Genomic DNA, 19675 nt, shown 5'->3' with positions numbered 1-19675 from the left:
GTTTTTCTCCCTTCCCCAAATCCAGACCCCCACTTTTTTTCACTTTTTTTGGGTCACACCCGGCAATGCTCAGGGGTTACTCCTGGCTTTGCAGTCAGGAATTACTCCTGGCGGTGCTCAAGAGACCATATGGGATGCTGGGAATCAAACCCCGGTCAGCCGCGTGCAAGGCAAAGGCCCTACCCACTGTGCTATCACTCCAGTCCCCCCCCCTTTTTTTAAAAATTTTGGGTTTTGGGTTACACCTCATGATGCTCAGAAATTACTCCTAGTTTTGTGTTCAGGGTTCACTCCTGGTAGTGCTTGGGGCACCATCTTGGGTACCAGGGATTGAACTCAGGTCAGTTGAATGAAAGGCAAATGGCTGTACTATCTCTCCCACCTTGGAAAATACATTCTTAAAGTTCAGACACATTTCTTGCTTGTATCATATTCTCTTTAACACTCTCCCATCTCTGAAGATGAGCTGCTGAACTGGGGTTTTATGTTCATTGGTTTTGGTTTGGGGACCAAACCAAACTGTGTTGGGACCACACCCAACCAGGCTCCAAACTATTTCTAGCTTGGTTCAGTCCTCAGGGATTACTCCTGGTGGAAGCCATGTGATGCCTAAGACTGAACCCAGGCCTCCTGTTGCAAAGTGTACATTCCTGCCAATTGGTGCATCTCTTTGGTCCCAGGACCTGTTTTTTATGGTCTGTAATATTAGCAACTGAGGTGGTTTATCTCTGCAGGTGCAGGGAATGGGGCTCCACCTACCATACTATGTTCACCCAAGTGTCTGTGGTTCAGAGTCTCCATAGCTGAACTCAGCTTCCTACAGAAATGAGTCCATCAGAGTCTTAGGCTTCCACCTGCTTGGTCAACACTGCACATTGCCAGAGCTTTATGCTCTGCTTTGCCAAAGTTGTGGTGGCTGTATCTTTGAGTTTCCTCTCCCTGCTCTAAATCCCACAGGCTTTTGGATCCCCACCTTAGAAAACACAGGTGTCAGGTTGGAGAGATAGTACAGGGACTAAGGTTTTTGTCTTGCACATGGTTCCCTGTGCACTGCACAGAAACCCTGAGCACTGAAAGGTATGGCCCCACCCAAAACAAAACATGAATTTGATTGATCAGACACCCCCCATATGATAACCTCGTGTGCATTGTATGATATGTACAGTTGTTTCCTTCTTGAGTTTTAAGGGATGGTTTCCCTTGACACAGATTCAGCCATGTTTTATGGGCATGTCCCTGGAGTCTCATCCATAGAAACTCTATGAATTCTAGTTAACAACTGCTAGTTAATGACTGCATTTTTACAGTTCTCATATTATATGTAATATATGCATTCTCACATCTAGATGCGTAATAAGTTGGTCTTATCTAAGAGCTACCATATATTATTGTCTAAAAGAAGACCCTATCTATTACATCCATAGATGTGTAAGCTCAGGATCTCCAAGTCCCCTGAAAATCATGTAACCAAATTTCTGATGAGATATTCTTCTTAGTTAATGCTGGGAACTCTCCCAAAATTTAAGTTTCAAAGACCAACCTAGCAAATGGACCTTTCCAAGAAAAGTAGTTCATACCCTTTAGGTTGACCATATTTTACATACTGTTGTATCATATGAAAAAGTTTCCTCTGGAAGTAAGGTGAAAATATCAGTTACAGTTGAGATACTGCATTAGAGATTTTGACTGTTTGAATGGTTCTATTAAACGAAGGTAAATAATTTATTTTTCCATTAACCTTTCTTAATTTACAGTATATATTCAGTCTGTCTTTTTAAAACAACTTGGCAATATCTTTCATTTTTCTTTAATATGATTTTTGTTTGAGCTTCTCAAGAAAGGTCAATTTGCCTTTCTTCTTCCTTTTGTTGTAGGTGGGAAAAGTGGGTTTCAACAAAAATAGTTTTCCTGGGTGACCTGTGAATCATGTTGCGAGTCATCCAACTCCTGACTGCCTCTCAAGTTTCATAGGTGAGTTGGGTGGTGAAGACCCTGGTTGGAATCCTCCAGAACAGAGTGTTATGGTCACCCTGCTCAACTTATATTGGTCCCTGGGGAAATGCACGGGAGGTTTAATCCACCTATCCAGGTGGACACTCGCCTCCCACCAGCTCCACTGTGCACTTCTTAGACTGCACCTAAGTCAGCTTTATTTACATGACATGGGTATTGGCCCTTACTGCCAAGTTCTCAGGGAACCATGGACTCATATGGGAATGAGGAATTGTTCTCTGCAGGAAAAGCAAAATTAGTTGTAACTACCACCCAGGTTTTTCACTTTGTTTTTACTATCAGAAAAAAATTTTAGGAAGGGGTTGTATAGATAGACCAGATAGTAGGGCATTTGCCTTGTACGCAGTTGACCCAGGTTTAATCCCTGAACCCACCAGGAGTGATCCCTGAGTGCAGAGTCAGGAGTAACTTCTGAACATCACCAATGTGCCCCCTAAACTTAAACAAATTTTTTTTTAAAAATGAATTTCAGGAGACAATAAATAGTGAAGTAAAATAGTTTATTTAGAGATTGAGAGAGAGGGGCCAGAGTGATAGTACAGTGGGTAGGGCGCTTGTCTTGCAAGCGGCTGACCCTGGTTCAGTCCCTGGCTTCCCATATGCTGAGTCCCACCAGGAGTGATTCCTGAATGCAGAGGACAGTGGTGGATAAATACCAGCACCTTCATAATGAGCGTGACACTGTCCTCTCATTGTTCTTCGATTTGCTCAAGCGGGCCCAATAACGTCTCATGTTAATTACCTAGCAGAGGTTCCCAAATTTATTTGGCCTTTTCAAAAAGTATATATTTTTTTATATCCCCTGAACTGTTCCAGTATTCCCACATTTCTTCTATGGCACCACCTTGGGGAATATTTGTCTAAAGCATGAACATTAACACAACAGAAAACCATGTTCATCAATAATGTTTTTTTTTTAAATCCCAAATGTCATACTTTCAATTACACAGCTGAACACAGTGCTTATCACAGTGATAGGCACACCTTCAGGCCACATCTGCACCAAGCAGACTCATGGGGCTTTGGGAAAGGTTTGGAGTCCAGGTGGTGTAGGCTTTCAGGGCTACCAAAGGATTAGTCTGGTCCTCAAAAACGTGGTTACTCAAGTGATCATTGTTGACAGGTTGGTTCTTAGAAGGCATCTGTTTTAAAAGTGAATTCATTTCTGATTGGCTTTCACAATGGAGAATGACACTAATGGGTTGATTGCCAAAAACAGGCTCACTGGGGTGACTTGTTTGTCAACTGAATGTTTATGCTGGTTCTGATTGTCGCTTGGTTCTCTGATTACAGAGAAATCCACCTTTTCCCAAGTTTGTCAAAATTTCTGGTTGTCTTGCATAACTGAGAACAAGTATCAAATATAGAAAATTTAGTTTTTGTCCAAATCTCACTACTTTTGAATTTTGTTGTTTTTGGAGTTTTGGGGTCACATGGTTTACTACAGGCTGTGTACACGGAAATCACCCCTGCTGGTGCTCAAGGGACTATATACAGTGCTGGGAATCAAAGCAGGGTCAGACAAGAGCAAAACAAGCACCTTAAGTCTTATACCAGTTCTCTGCCACCTGCCCCCCTCAACTACTTTGTTTGTTTGTTTTTTGGTCACACCCAGCGATGCTCAGGGGTTTCTCCTGGCTCTGCACTCAGGAATTACTCCTAGGGGTGCTTGGGGGATCATAGGGGATGCCAGGAATTGAACCCAGTTCTGCAGTATGTAATGCAAACACCCTACCTGCTGTATTATCACTCTGGCCTCTCAACTATTTTTTTTTTAAAAATCAAGTTTTGGTGTTTTGAAAATGCTTTGATCTTTGATCACAAACTACATGTTGGTTGTCATGTTGGTTGAATGGTGTTTTTTCTGAAACACTCACTTCTTTTGTTTTCCTTCCCTTCATTGCCATTTGAAGATGATAAGCAAGTCTTCTGTTTGACTTTTGTTTTTTTTGTTTTGTTTAAAACATCTTTTAAAATTGATTTTTCAGGGGCTGGAATGATAGCACAGCGCGTAGGGTGCCTTGCATGTGGCCAACCCAAGTTTTATTCCCAGCATCCCATATGGCCCCCTCGAGCACCGCCAGGAGTAATTACTGAGTACAGAGCCAGGAGTAATCCCTGAACATTGCTGGGTTTGATAACCCTCCAAAAAAAACAGGGGGTATGGTGCTTCCAGTAGGTCAACCTGTACCTGTGGGAGGAGTGCATCAGCAGCGTGATGGTGCCTTCAGACTTCCAGATACCCCAAAATTGCTGCTGTGTCTTTGGTCAGACCCCAACAACTTGGGGCCAAGTTTACCAAGAAATAAAATGGCTGAAAGTTAGGTATGTGGGAGTCACACCAACAAACCACCTCCGGCTCAGCTATTTAAGCTCATTTATTGGCCTTATTTCTGAGACCCATAAATCTCGAAAGAGATCAAAAGATTCAGTGAGGGCCTGTAGTACAGAGGTAGGCAGGAACCCGTGACTGAGAGCTCCAGGCCCGCTTGGATTGGAACTGGGCCTCCCCCCAGGTTCCCAGTTTTCTAGTAGCTTGGCAGTCACACCCACAAACTGCCCTCAGCGCCAAGTAATCTCATCAACGGCCAAGACCCAGAAGCTATAAACTAAAACTCTGGAAAGAGACCATTGCAGAATGTCCTGACCCCACAGCAGGCTGTCCTCACAGGGGAGCCCCAGAGGGGGGCGGGTGAGAACCCTCCCGCACCAAGGGACACAGCTCTGGCAGCCCAAAATCTCTACAACCCAACTGCGGCCACACTCAAGGCCACTCCCCACGTGCTCGGGCCGAGCTTCATACTGTGAGGCCCAAAAACAGGTTCCTCAGAAGCCATGACAAGCTGAAGCTAACTTTAAGTCTCAACTAGGCCTCAGTTTGTTTCCCCAAAGCAGGACTTTCAGTTTCTGGTAAACTCCCAGTTGATTAATTTGCCAAGATAAGGAATTGGGCAGTTGGGTCTGGCCGATCATGAAGGGTCACTGTACCCTCCTTAGAAACTGTTGCTAGGGGCTGGAGCAATAGCACAACGAGTAGGGCATTTGCCTTGCACACGGCCAACCGAGATTCAATTCCCAGCATCACATATGGTCCCCCAAGCACCACCAAGAGTAATTCCTGAGTGCATGAACCTGGAGTAACTCCTGTGAATCGCTGGGTGTGACCCAAAAAAGAAAAAAAAAAAGAAAAAGAAACTGTTGCTAACCATTGCCTAATTGCTGATCAACAATGTAATAGGGCTAATGCTAAAAATAGACCAGTATATAAATTGTCTCTTAACTCTGAACCATATACAAACTGCTTCTGATTTGGAGTCAGGGTCCTTGTCAAGACTCCACTGCTTGGATGAGACTTAGACCCTAGCTCAGGCTAGTGCTGGCTCGGGCTAATAAATAAAGTTCCTTTGCTTTTGCATTGAAAAAAAAAAAAGGATTTTTCAGACTCTTTCCTCGTGGATATATTTAAATTAGGACTTTCTTGACTGGCAAACCTTAGATGTTGTGGTGCTTCTCCTAGTGAATGATAAAAGAGAGTGATACCAACTTGCACCTGTTCTTTTGTGATTTTCATAAGTTTCTTTACTATAAAGCTACCATTTACTCTTTCTTATTTGCTAATTTTTTTAAGTGGAGTTACTTTGAGACAGTAGTTCTTGTCAGAGTTTGGTAAATGATTTTAGCACCCATTGAGGACCATTATCTGAATGAATGATGACGCTCATAGGTGTAAAATGGTAATTTTCTATCATTTTTTCTCCCTTTTTAATTTTGAGTATCAGTAGAGTATATGTTGGATAACAGTGGTTTGTCTTTGCTCCTCCCGCAGGGAGCTTAGGTTTATTGACTTCCATTAGGCACTCCTAACCCTCTTTTTCACTTCTTCCACCAGTTGTTATATTGCTCTTCTCCTTCCTTTATGTCCTTCGCATAGTTTATTTTACAGCGATGTCCTCTTTGTTTAGACACAGGAAAACAGTTAATAATATACTTTTGTAACATAGGAGTTAATTGCTCTGAATAGCATTTACGCCTAGGTGTCCATCATAATTACTTAAGCCTCAGTTTCCCTTCTACCCTAACACCCCCCCAAAGAAGGGTCCCAGTGAGGGACTTGGATGAGCCCAGGCAAGCCATAAGCTACCGTGGCATCAAAAAGAAACAGGCTGAGCGCCATAAGAAGTATAAATTGAGTACAATCATGGAACAAACTCTGTCCTGACCCATAAAGAAGTAACTGAATAAGGATCTTGCTGGGATTAGAAAAGGCTAATCTGGCCTGAGGAATGTAGTCTGGGATATACAGCAAGATGTCCCCAGGAAGAGTCACCCTTTAAGATTAATATATCTCTTATTGTGTTCATACAAAATGACTAGAAATGTTAGTAGGAGCAAAGCACAGTGGGTAGGGTGTTTGCCTTGCACGCGGCCGACCCAGGTTGATTCCTCTGCCCCTCTTGAAGAGCCTGACAAGCTACTGAGAGTATCCCACCCACATGGCAGAGCCTGGCAAGCTACCCATGGCGTATTCGATATGCCAAAAACAGTAACAAGTCTCACAATGGAGATGTTACTGGTGCCCGCTCAAGAGAACGGGAGGACAGTGCAGTGCTACAGTTTAAATAGATTAAATAGATTAATAGTTAAGGATTAATCTCCAGTGACCCAGGGATCACACCCAGAAGCCCCACCCTGCCCTGCCTGCTTCCACCAATCTCTGGAAACCCAGGAATCACACTCAGAAGCCACACCTTGCTGGTGCCAGATAAATACCTCATCGGACCAACCTCCATTACCTCCATTACCCAGCCTTCCCCACAGCTCCAGGCCACTTTCTGGACCACCCACATGGCACATCATAAGACACTTAATAGCCATCTTCCAAGATTACCACAACGTATTTGGTGAGATTCAAATATGGTGTGAGCCATGAGAACACCTGCAAGGGCGATTAGAGGCCGCCCTAAAAGTCTCCATCCTCAGAGAGCCCAGAAAGCTACTGAGAATATCCCGCACGCATGGCAGAGCCTGGCAAGCTACCCGTGGCATATTCAATACGCCAAAAGCAGAAAAAAATGGGTCTCATTCCCCTGACTCTGAAAGAGCTCCCAATATGGCAGCCTTAAGAAGGAGGAGCAAGGAGAGGCTGATAAAATCTCAGGGCCGAACTAGGCTGCCAAAACGAAGAAGGATTAAAATGACTGTCTGTACTTTCAACGCACGTACGCTGGCATCAGAAGCATCCATCGAGGACCTGATGGTGCAAGCACAGAAGATCAAGTACGACATCATTGTTCTGACGGAGACAAGAAGGTATCAACCACATCACGCCACTTTTGACACTGGAGAAGAACTGCTGCTCGGAACATGTGACAAAAGAGGCATTGGTGGTGTCGGTGTCCTCGTCAACACGAACTTTACCATGAGCACTGATTCATTCGAATGCCTAACAACCCGAATTGGACGCTTATCCTTGTATAGATGTGGCTCACTGCTGGCAATTTCTATCTCCATCGTCTGTGCACCAACATCCAACTATGATGAAGAAGAAATTGAGAAATTCTACATGGAGCTGGAGAAATTCTATAAAGAAGACCACACCTTCTACAAGACCATTTTTGGTGATTTTAATGCCAAGATAGAACCGAGAAGATCACCCAAAGAACTCCACATCGGGACCCATGTCCTAGAAAAATTCTACTTCACAGAGCGGGGAGAAGAGGCTGCAAAATTTAAGAAGAAAACTCCTAGAACGACCAACTAGGAGCTCTTTGGCACTACTGCGGCAACATGAAAGATGCCGTTGTTGATGACATCGATGAGGAATATGATCGACTGGTTCAGCACATCCATGAATGTGCAAGGAATGTCGAGAGAGAAAAACCACAAAAAGGCGCCTGTCTTTGGAAACTCTCGAGCTCATCATCGCTTGGTGCGAGCCTCAGGCAATAACAAGCTAATGTCCGAGCTCACAAAGCAGTGAAGAGAAGCAATAAAGAAAGACCTCAAAGAGAGAAGAGCAGTAGTGTTGGCCAATGTGGCAGAAGGGGAAAAGTATTCGCAACGCCTGCCTGTCCTTCACCAACTACAAGAACAAGATGACTGACCTCCGACATCCTGATGGACCTATCACAACTTTCAGAAGGATAATGGAGAAGATTATCCATGGCTTCTACTCGGATCTCTTCGATAGCCATGTCCACCTGCCCACATACCAAATTCCACAGGATGGATATGTTGTTCCCAAATTTCTCCTTTCTGAAAGCACCCGGCCCAGACAAGGTCAGACCCAAACACCTGAAGAATCTGCCGTCAGTACTCATCAATACACTGGTTCGGCTCTTGACATTCTACCTGTCTGAATGCAAGGTTCTGTCCCAATAGAAAACCAGCAGGACCGTTCTACTGTACAAGAAGGAAGACATCCACGACATTGGCAACTATCGCCTGATCTGCCTGTTGTCCACCATCTACAAGCTGTTCACTCGAGTCATCCTGAATAGGATTGGCAGAACACTAAATGAAGGACAACCATGCGAGTAAGCTGGGTTCTACAATGGATTTAGCACGATCGACCATATCCACACAGTAACCAAACTCGTTGAGGTTTCTTGGGTGTTCAAGATGCTGCTCTGTCTAATGTTCATTGATTTAAAGAAGGCCTTTGATTCTGTTGAGACGGAAGCAGTCATCAAAGCCCTAGCCAAACAGGGGGTTCAAACTCAGTGCATCAGGATCCTCCGTGAGCTGTATTACAGATTCACCACCAGGATCTCACTATTCTACAAGGAAGTGATCATCAATGTAAAGAGAGGGGTTTGGCAGGGAGATACCATTTCACCAAAACTCTTCTGTGCCACCCTCAAGAACATCATGCAACTACTGGAATGGGAAGGATTGGGAGTGAAGATAGATGGTCGGCAACTACACCACCTTCGCTTCACTGGTGACATTGTTCTAATAACACCAAACATGAGCCAAGCTGCACAAATGCTCACCGACTTTGACTGTGAATGTGGAAAGGTCGGACTGCAGCTGAATCTCACCAAAACAATGTTCATGAGAAATAGACTGGTTCCTGAGGTTCCATTTGCTCTCAACGGAATGAACATCTCCCAGTGCAGGAGTTATGTGTACCTAGGTCGAGAACTCAACTTGACGAATGACCTGGCACCTAAATTGCACAGGAGGAAGAGAGCGGCTTGGAATGTCTTAAAGAGCATCAAAGAAATAGCTAAGAGGATGAAGAACCTCTGGCTCGGGGCACATCTCTTCAACTCCACCATTCTCCCTGCACTAACATATGCCTCAGAGACCTGAGCTCTAAGAAAACAGAATGAGAACACTGTTCGGGTCACCCAAAGAAGAATTGAAAGAGCTATGCTTGGAGTATCACACTTCACTCAAGTGAGAGAAGGAATCTGGAGTTCCGACCTCCACCTCCGTTGACGATCGAGAATCAGGGACACTCTCTCATTTGCCAAGGCATCGAAAATCAGATGGGCTGAGCATGTAATTCGATTTGAAGATGACCGCTGGACTAGAGCTGTTACTGACTGGATTCCCCGTGACCTCAAAAGAACGCGTGGCCGCCCACTTACGAGATGGTCAGACTTCTTCATCAAGACCCTGAACAAATGGTTCGAGGCTCTTCGTGTTCCTGTAGCGAGCAGATGACATTGGACTATGCTAGCACGCAACAGGGACAAATGGAGACATTACTGGTGCCTGCTTGAGCAAATTGATGAGTAAAGTGATACCAAGTGATCACGTGATCAAATAGTTGAGGAAAGGAGAAAGAAATATGCCTTTAAATGGAATTACGCCCGTTAGTGGATCTCCTAGTAATCTAGACTGCTGAACACCCAGATTGGAGATTTTTGTACTTAAGTTAATCTCCTAGAAGAACTTCCCCTGAAGGAGGGGCTTTATATCTGTTTACTGTTATGATAACATTCAACCACACCTATGCGTACTTCCACCCTTCAGGATTTCTATATAACTAACAACTAATGCTGTGAGATGAGAAATAAAACCAGCCTGTGCCTTCCTTCCTTCATTCATCTATTGAAGCCTTCTATTGGAGCCTTTCAAGCTAATTCATTCATTTTTTGTTTTTTTATATAAATAAATATTTATATTTATTCTTGATCCCAATACATCAGGATCCTCCGTGAGCTGTATTGCGGATTCACTACCAGGATCTCACCATCCTACAAAGACGTGATCGTTGATGTCAAGAGAAGGGTGCGGCAGGGTGATACCATTTCACCGAAACTCTTCAGTGCCACCCTCGAGAACATCATGCGACGACTGGAATGGGAAGGAATGGGAGTGAAGATAGATGGTCAGCAACTGCACCACCTCTGCTTTGCTGATGACATTGTTTTAATAACACCAAACATCAGCCAAGCGGCACAAATGCTGGCCGACTTTGACCGTGAGTGTGGAAAGGTAGGACTACAGCTGAATCTTACAAAGACAATGTTTATGAGAAACAGCCTCGTTCCTGACGCCCCATTCACTCTCAACGGAACGACCATCTCCGAATGCAACAGCTATGTGTACCTAGGTCGAGAGGTCAACATGACAAATGACCTGGCACCCGAGCTGCCCAGGAGGAAGAGAGCGGCTTGGAACGCCTTCAAGAACGTCGAAGAAATAGCTAAGAGGATGAAGAACCTCCAGCTCCGGGCACATCTCCTTGATTCCACTGTTCTTCCTGCATTAACATATGCCTCAGAGACCTGGGCCCTATGCAAACAAGATGAGAACGCTATTCAGGTCTCCCAAAGAAGAATAGAAAGAGCTATGCTTGGAATATCAAGTTTCACTCAAATGAGAGAAAGAATCCCGAGTTCTGACATCCTTCGACGATCAAGAATCAGGGACGCTGTCTCATTTGCCAAGGTGTCGAAAATCAGATGGGCTGGTCACATAATGAGATTTAAAGATGACCGCTGGACTAGAGCTGTTACCGACTAGATTCCACGGGATGTCAAAAGACCGCGTGGCCGCCCACCTACCAGATGGTCAGACTTCTTCGTCAAGATCATGAACGATCGGTTTGAGGCCGTTCATGTTCCCGGAGCGAACAGATGCCATTGGGCTACACTAGCACGCGACAGGGACAAATGGAGACGTTACTGGCGCCCGCTCGAGCAAATCGACGACTAACGGGAACTTAAGTGATTAAGTGATTAAGTGATTTATTCTGGAGCCACACCCAGCAGAAGTCAGAGCTTACTGCTGGCTCAGTGATTACTACTGGCAGTGCTCAGAGGACCATATGGGATGATGGGGATTAAACCCAAGTTCTCTATGTGCAAGGCAAGTGCCCTACACAGTGTACTTTCTCTCCAGCCCCAGATTTTAAACTGTTCTACCCCTTTTAAGGTACTTGTTTATTTTCTATTACAAGACGATGCTTTCCCTTTAATTTGTGAGCACCAATCTTGAATTTAGCCATTTCTCTAAGGATGTGTGTTTCTTTTTAGTTAGACTTCTTTTTTACCCATTAAATAGACATTATATATAACTATAGTAAATAGAGAGCTGCATAAATTACATTACATACCAAAGTCTATTTAACGTTTTCACATTCAGTGTTTTTTCATTAAATAAAATGATTCTGCAATAAGCAAGTTTCTATACTTTATTTCGCACACAAAAAGGTGTGCATGCGCATTTATAGGATAATTATTTAGAAGCAGATTTTTTTCTTTTTTTGGACACACCCTACAATGTTCGTGTCAGTTGCAGCTCTGAACTCAAGAATCACTCCTGGCAGTGCTTGGGGGACCATATAGGACACCAGGGATTGTACCCAGGCCAGCTGCTTTCAAGGAAATCATCTTACTTGCTGTACTATATCTCTGGCCCCTAGAAGCAGAATTTTTGTGTCAAAGACTTGGAGAATTTTTTATTTTTTAGGGTCACACTCTGGGTACTGGGAGCAATCTCTACGCTGGGGTGGAGGGTTGTCTCTTAACAGTTCTTGGGGGGAATCTTGTGGTAGGTAGATCTAACCTTAATTCCTATACTATTTCTGTGGCCAAGATTATATAATTTTGATGCATTCAATAAATCATCCTTCCTAGGAATTGAACAATTTATATTTCCACCAGTATCATACAACAGCAGGTAACCAATAGTAAACAGTTAGGTTTAAAATGTTGTATTTCAAAACTCTGTTTTACTTAGAATAGATAATGAAGATTTAAATTATTCAGTTATGGAGCCTGGAGGATGTATGGTTCAGCAGCTGAAAGCACTTTCCTGGTAAGTTCCTTTCTTCCTCACTTTCCTGAGATTTGAATTCAAACCCAGGTGCCACCATAAGTGCTAAAGTGATTCTAAGAGCTCTGCAGTCTGGAATCCCTGAGGGGAAAACATGTGAAATAAATACCATTTGTCATATCAGTTTAGTAGAATGGGCAGCTAGGAAAAACTTCCTTCTTCCAAGTGAATAAGAAAAATAAAATATTTAATCTTGTTAATGAGTAACCCTGGTGATAAAGTCAAATTGGATTAATTTTCTATATTTGTGATATGTTCTCTCTCTAAAATATCAGTGAGTCACTCCCTCTTGGCTTCTTATGATGATTGTTTTAAGTTAATTTTGAGCTTCTTAAAGACTTTTGTTTTCTCTCCATTTTGAGATACAGGCAACAGATTTCTGCCCTCTACAGGTATGTCATTTCAAAAATATCAAATTCCAGTTGCATGTAACATTAATACTTAAGAGCTTTTCTGTTAAAATTGCAGAATTTTTTTTCCATGAATGTAGTAAGAGTTTCAAATTCTTTAGTGCTGAAAAGAATCAGTTGGTGCACTTGTTAAAAATGCAGATAATTGGGTTTATCCTGAGACCTTCAGGTGGCATCTGATAAGTATGATCGATATATTTGCATAGGTAGAACTTCTCCTGGGATCCAAATGCAATTATTTTAGAACCACATTTTGAGAAATATAGCAGAATTTGCTAGACTTTCATATTTTTAATGCAGGCTAGGAAATCCATTTTATTGAAAAGGCAGTGGATTTTGAAGAACTGTTTTTCACTTGTATCTGAGATACTGGGGGTCGAGCACCGCCAGGAGTAATTCCTGAGTGCAGAGCCAGGAGTATCCCCTGAGCATCACTGGGTGTGACCCCCAAAAGCAAAAATAAATAAATAAAATTTAAAAAAATAAAGTTATGATTAGGGGCTGGAGTGATAGTCCAAGGGGAGGGCGTTTGCTTTGCACACTGCCAGCCTGGATTTGATCCTGGGTATCCCAATATGGTCTCCTGAGCACTTCCAGGAGTAATTCCTGAGTGCAGAGCCAGAAATAACCCCTGAGCTCCCTGAGCATCGCTGAGTATGACCCCAAAAAACAAAACCAAAACAAAATCAGAGATATAATTGAACTCAATTAGTCACATTCACCTTTTCTAAAATAGGGAATGATGGTTCAGACCTGTTGGGGAAGATCAGCTTTTTTATTTAGATTTATATTGTAACTAGGTACACATAGCTGTTGCATTCGGAGATGGTCGTTCTGTTGAGAGCGAATCGGGCGTCAGGAACAAGGCTGTTTCTCATAAACATTGTCTTTGTAAGATTCAGCTGTAGTCCAACCTTTCCACACTCACGGTCAAAGTCGGCCAGCATTTGTGCCGCTTGGCTGATGTTTGGTGTTATTAAAACAATGTCATCAGCAAAGCGGAGGTGGTGTAGTTGCCGACCATCTATCTTCACTCCCATTCCTTCCCATTCCAGTCGTCGCATGATGTTCTCGAGGGTGGCACTGAAGAGTTTCGGTGAAATGGTATCACCCTGTCGCACCCCTCTCTTGACATCAACGATCACTTCTTTGTAGGATGGTGAGATCCTGGTAGTGAATCTGCAATACAGCTCACGGAGGATCCTGATGTATTGGGCTTGAATGCCCTGATTGGCTAGGGCTTCAATGACAGCTTCCGTCTCAACAGAATCAAAGGCCTTCTTTAAATCAATGAACGTTAAACAGAGCGGCATCTTGAACTCCCGAGAAACCTCGATGAGCTTGGTTATTGTGTGGATATGGTCGATGGTGCTGAATCCTTTGCGGAACCCTGCTTGCTCGCATGGTTGTCCTTCATCTAGTGTTCTGCCAATCCTATTCAGGATGACTCGAGTGAACAACTTGTAGATGACAGACAATAGGCAGATCGGGCGATAGTTGCCAATGTCATGGATGCCTCCCTTCTTGAACAGTAGTACGGTCCTGCTGGTTTTCCATTGGGACGGAACCTTGCATTCAGACAGGTAGCGAGTGAAGAGCCGAGCCAGTGTATTGATGAGTACTGACGGCAGGTTCTTCAGGTGTTCAGGTCTGACCTTGTCTGGGCCAGGTGCTGTTTGTTTCTTTACCGACGAAATGGCATGTCGGATTTCGGAAGGGAGAACGTTGGGAACGACATATCCATCCTGTGGAATTTGGTATGTCGGCAAGTGGACATGGCTATCGAAGAGATTTGAGTAGAACTCATGGATAATCTTCTCCATTGCCATTCTGGAGGATGTGATGGATCCATCAGGACGTCGGAGGGCAGTCATCTTGGTCTTATAGTTGGCGAAGGACAGGCGGGCGTTACGAATACTTTTCCCGGCTTCTGCCGCAACTACCAGTACTTCTGCTCTTCTCTCTTTGAGGTCTTCCTTGATCGCATCTCTGCACTGCTTTGCGAGCTCGGACGTTAGCTTGCGGTTGCCTGAGGCATGCGCCAAACCACGCTGGCGAATAAGCTCAAGAGTTTTCGAAGATAAAGTGAACGGACTATGCGTTGATCCAGGCCATCAAGTCTGCCGGAGGGGAAAGGGTGTTGCCCCATTCGCCCTCTCCTCTCTGGAAAGAAAGATGGCGGCCACATGGGAGCCTTGTGGACAGCAGGTATGAGCCGGGAGTGTGGGGGCGACTAAAACCTCATGGGAAGGGGGGCATTTCGGTCCGCCCTTCACGCCCTACCGAGGCCACCAGTTGCCCCCATGAGCAGCTCTCCAGCACAGCCATGACTCCAGAACACAGAAACCAATTTCTTAACTATCTGACTTTCAGTAGAAATACTTCCAGGGTCAATAGGTAAAATAGCAGAAATCCAAAACCAACATTTAATTCTTGAACCCAGCTGTAGAAAGCAAATCACTTCACAATGCTTTTTCAGCATGTCTGACTTGGGGGGGGGTAAACTCTAAATAATAGTGGTGAATCTTTTATTGAAACAATGAATCTAATCAAAGCAGATAGAGTGTTAACTAGAATTCATCACCCTCACAGGGACGGGGAGGGGTGGGGGGGTGGGGTTTTATTGGGGTTCTTCATGGTAAAAAATAAGTATTGGTAAAGGGAAATGTGTTTGATATTTGCATGACTGAGACCTAAACCTGAAAGCTTTGTAACCTTTCCCACAGTGATTCAATAAATAAATAAATAAATTTAAAAAAAAAAAGAGTTTTCGAAGATAGGCGATTTTTTGTGGCTATCTCTCTCTTGGCCTTCCTCGCACATTCATGGAGGTGGTGAACCAGTCGATGGTATTCCTCATCAATGTTGTCAACAAAGGCATCTTCCCATGTTGCCGCAATAGTACCAAAGAGTTCCCAGTTGGTGGTCATTCTGGAAGTTCTCTTTTTGAACTTTGCAGCCCTTTCTCCCCGCTCTGTGAAGTAGAATTTTGCACAAAGGAGACGGTGGTCCGATCCCGTTTGAAATTTTGGGACAACAGCGACATCAGTCAGGCAAAACCGTCGATTGAATATGATGTGGTCTATTTCGTTGTGGAATCGTCCACCGGGAGACTCCCACGTCCATCGTTTAGATTCTGCCTTCTGGAACTGTGAGTTACCATGAATGGTCTTGGTCGACATGATGAATTCAGTCTCTCACCCTGTTCATTCCATTCTAGGCCATGGGTTCCGATGTGAAGCTCTTCAGCTGATCTTCTCGGTCCTATCTTGGCTTTAAAATCATGCACAATGATCTTGTAGAAGGTGTGGTCTTCTTTATAGAACTTCTCTAACTCCATGTAGAACTTCTCGATGAAATTCTGTCTGAATGCAAGATTCCGTCCCAATGGAAAACCAGCAGGACCGTACTACTGTTCAAGAAGGGACACATCCATGACATTGGCAACTATCGCCCGATCTGCCTATTGTCTGTCATCTACAAGTTGTTCACTCGAGTTATCCTGAATAGGATTGGCAGAACACTAGATGAAGGACAACCATGTGAGCAAGCCGGGTTCTGCAAAGGATTCAGCACCATCGACCATATCCACACGATATCCAAGCTCATTGAGGTTTCTCGGGAGTTCAAGATGCCGCTCTGTTTAACATTCATTGATTTAAAGAAGGCCTTTGATTCTGTTGAGACGGAAGCGGTCATTGAAGCCCTAGCCAATCAGGGCATTCAAGCCCAATACATTATGATCCTCCGTGAGCTGTATTGCAGATTCACTACCAGGATCTCACCATCCTACAAAGAAGTGATCGTTGATGTCAAGAGAGGGGTGCGGCAGGGTGATACCATTTCACCGAAACTCTTCAGTGCTACCCTCGAGAACATCATGTGACGACTGGAATGGGAAGGAATGGGAGTGAAGATAGATGGTCGGCAACTACACCACCTCCGCTTTGCTGATGACATTGTTTTAATAACACCAAACATCAGCCAAGCGACACAAATGCTGGCCGACTTTGACCGTGAGTGTGGAAAGGTAGGACTACAGCTGAATCTTACAAAGACAATGTTTATGAGAAACAGCCTTGTTCCTGACGCCCCATTCGCTCTCAACGGAACGACCATCTCCGAATGCAACAGCTATGTGTACCTAGGTCGAGAGGTCAACATTACAAATGACCTGGCACCCAAGCTGCGCAGGAGGAAGAGAGCGGCTTGGAACGCCTTCAAGAATGTCGAAGAAATAGCTAAGAAGACGAAGAACCTCCGGCTCCGGGCACATCTCCTTGATTCCACTGTTCTTCCTGCATTAACATATGCCTCAGAGACCTGGGCCCTACGCAAACAAAATGAGGACGCTATTCAGGTCTCCCAAAGAAGAATAGAAAGAGCTATGTTTGGAATATCACGTTTCACTCAAATGAGAGAAAGAATCCGGAGTTCTGACATCCGTCGACGATCAAGAATCAGGGACGCTGTCTCATTTGCCAAGGTGTCAAAAATCAGATGGACTGGTCACGTAATGAGATTTAAAGACGACCGCTGGACTAGAGCTGTTACCGACTAGATTCCACGGGATGTCAAAAGACCGCGTGGCCGCCCACCTTCCAGATGGTCAGACTTCTTCGTCATGATCATGAACGATCGGTTTGAGGCCGTTCATGTTCCCGGAGCAAACAGATGCCATTGGGCTACACTAGCACGCGACAGAGACAAATGGAGACATTACTGGCACCCGCTCGAGCAAATCGACAACTAACGGGAAGTTAATTGATTAAGTGATTATATTGTAACTGGTTATATTAATATATCTCAACATTGACGAACTCTCTCAACAGTCTCCTAGGACAGAGAAAATTACTTGAAACTCACCTGTGTTTCAAGTTGGACAACCAGGTAAGGATAAAAACGATGAGGATCTAATTGGGTTTTTGTTGTGGTGGTGGGGCCACACCCAGTTATTCTCAGGCCTTACTCCTGGCTTTGTGGTCAGGAATCAATAGTGGTGAGGGCTTGGGAGACAATATGAGGTGCAGGACAGGAGACTGAACCTATGTCTTGTGCGTTCCAGGCAAGTATTAACTCTCCTGCTATACTATACGGCTCTACTATTTGGCCCAGATCTTTTTGGTCTTAATTAATTAATAACAATGTCTCCTTTTTACTTAATGATAACAATTTTGGTATGACTTATGCAAGATCGCAAATAAACAATATTTAACAATTAACAATTCTCAAAAAAAAATTCTAGTGGGGGAGGCAGACACTAAGATACAAGAACCGCAACATGAGGTGATGTAAAGTACTTGTCAGAGTAAAGCCTAGCAAGAAACCTAGGCTTGGAACAGGCTTAACTTTTAAGGCAAATTCAAGATTCTTTCACTAATCTTAGAGGTGCCTTAAAAAAAAACAGGGTTCCAAGATCCCTGCTGACTTTTTAAGTTAACAGTTTCACTTGGCTGAAATCTGAATGTTGCAAAACTGTGCATGTATCTCATTCATTTTAGAAACTTCTTTATTTTTTTTAGTACCAGTGGTCCTGCAAAGCCAGAAAATGAAAAGTAAATTCCCCTCAGAAGAAAGAACTTTCTATTGATAGCACTGAAAATATTCCTTTGTTCTTACTTCCTGGTGTTTCTACATATTGGCCAGACACCCCCTGGCCAATATGAAAAAATTTAATTTTTTGAATCATTCATTTTTGGAGTTTGACTCACAAGGCCTGGGGTCTCCTTGCCTCTCTTCATGTTCTCGTTTTTTTGCTCTTTGTGTCACACCCAGCCATGCACAGGGGTTACTCCTGGCTCCAGCACTAAGGAATTACTCCTGGTGGTGCTCGGGGGACCATATGGGATGCGGGGAATCGAACCGGTGTTGGCAGTGTGCAAGGTAAATGCTCTACCCGCTGTGCTGTATCTCCAGCTTCTCTTGTTCTTGTTCAAGAGACGCATTAGTAAGAAGCTGATTGGGCACACGTTGCTAGGTGCACAGGACAAAGAACAGGCAAACGCAACCAGCTGAGGAACCCTAAAAGGAAATTCTAGACTGCAGCCCCAAGCGTGTATGACCCACCTGGGAAGACCTGGTTGCTGCCAGGCTTTAAAGTTAAGCCTGGTGGTTGTAACTACCATCATGTGTGCCTGGAGGCCTAAGTGAAGTAGCATGTTAATAAGGGGAACTGGCTTTCCTTGAGGGGGTTTACAAGTGAGTTCTATCAGACCGGGGCTTGCAGCAGCTTGCAAATTCCCTTGAAAGCCCTTTACCCAAGAGCACACTTGAGATTACACTTGGGACCTAAGAGTGCAGATCTTGAGGAACTACCTATAGAATCTCCAGGATGAAGGGAGGAGTCCCGAAATTTCCATTTTAATTAGGAACATTCTCCCCCAGGCTATTGTTATGTACATCTGAAACTTGAGAACCTTAGACCTCCCCCAACTCCCCCCCCCCTTCTGAAATTTGGCACTGTTACCTTCACTGTTTCACAGAGGCTTGGAAACAAGGCCTCAATTGGTTGATTAAAACTGGCCTTGGAAAGGGGGGGAGGGGGAGTTTGTATATTGGGGACATTGGTGGTGGAGAATGTACACTGATGGATCTGATGGGTGTTTGATCATTGTATGGCTGAAACTCAAACATGAATGCTTTATAACTGTATCTTACGGTGATTAAAAAAAAAACTGGCCTTAGAAATGATTAGAACCTAGAGGCAAGGCTAAAAAACAAACCAACAAACAAACACCCAGGGCAGGAGGCGGTGCTCCTGGGGCTTGCAGCAGCTTGCAAATTCCCTCGAAAGCGCTTTACTCCAGAGCACTCGTGAGATCACTCTTTTTATTTTTATTTATTTATTTATTTTTAAATTTCTGGTCCTTTGGAATTTCAAATGTGGGCCCACCTGCAGAGGGACCTGGCGGGGCTGCGCGGGGCGGGGCGGGGCGGGGCGTCGGGGCGCGATCGAT

Source organism: Sorex fumeus, unplaced genomic scaffold (genome assembly GCF_029834395.1).
Source record: "Sorex fumeus unplaced genomic scaffold, SorFum_2.1 ptg000035l, whole genome shotgun sequence".
Lineage (NCBI taxonomy): Eukaryota > Metazoa > Chordata > Mammalia > Eulipotyphla > Soricidae > Sorex > Sorex fumeus.
This window is presented reverse-complemented; position numbering follows the sequence as displayed.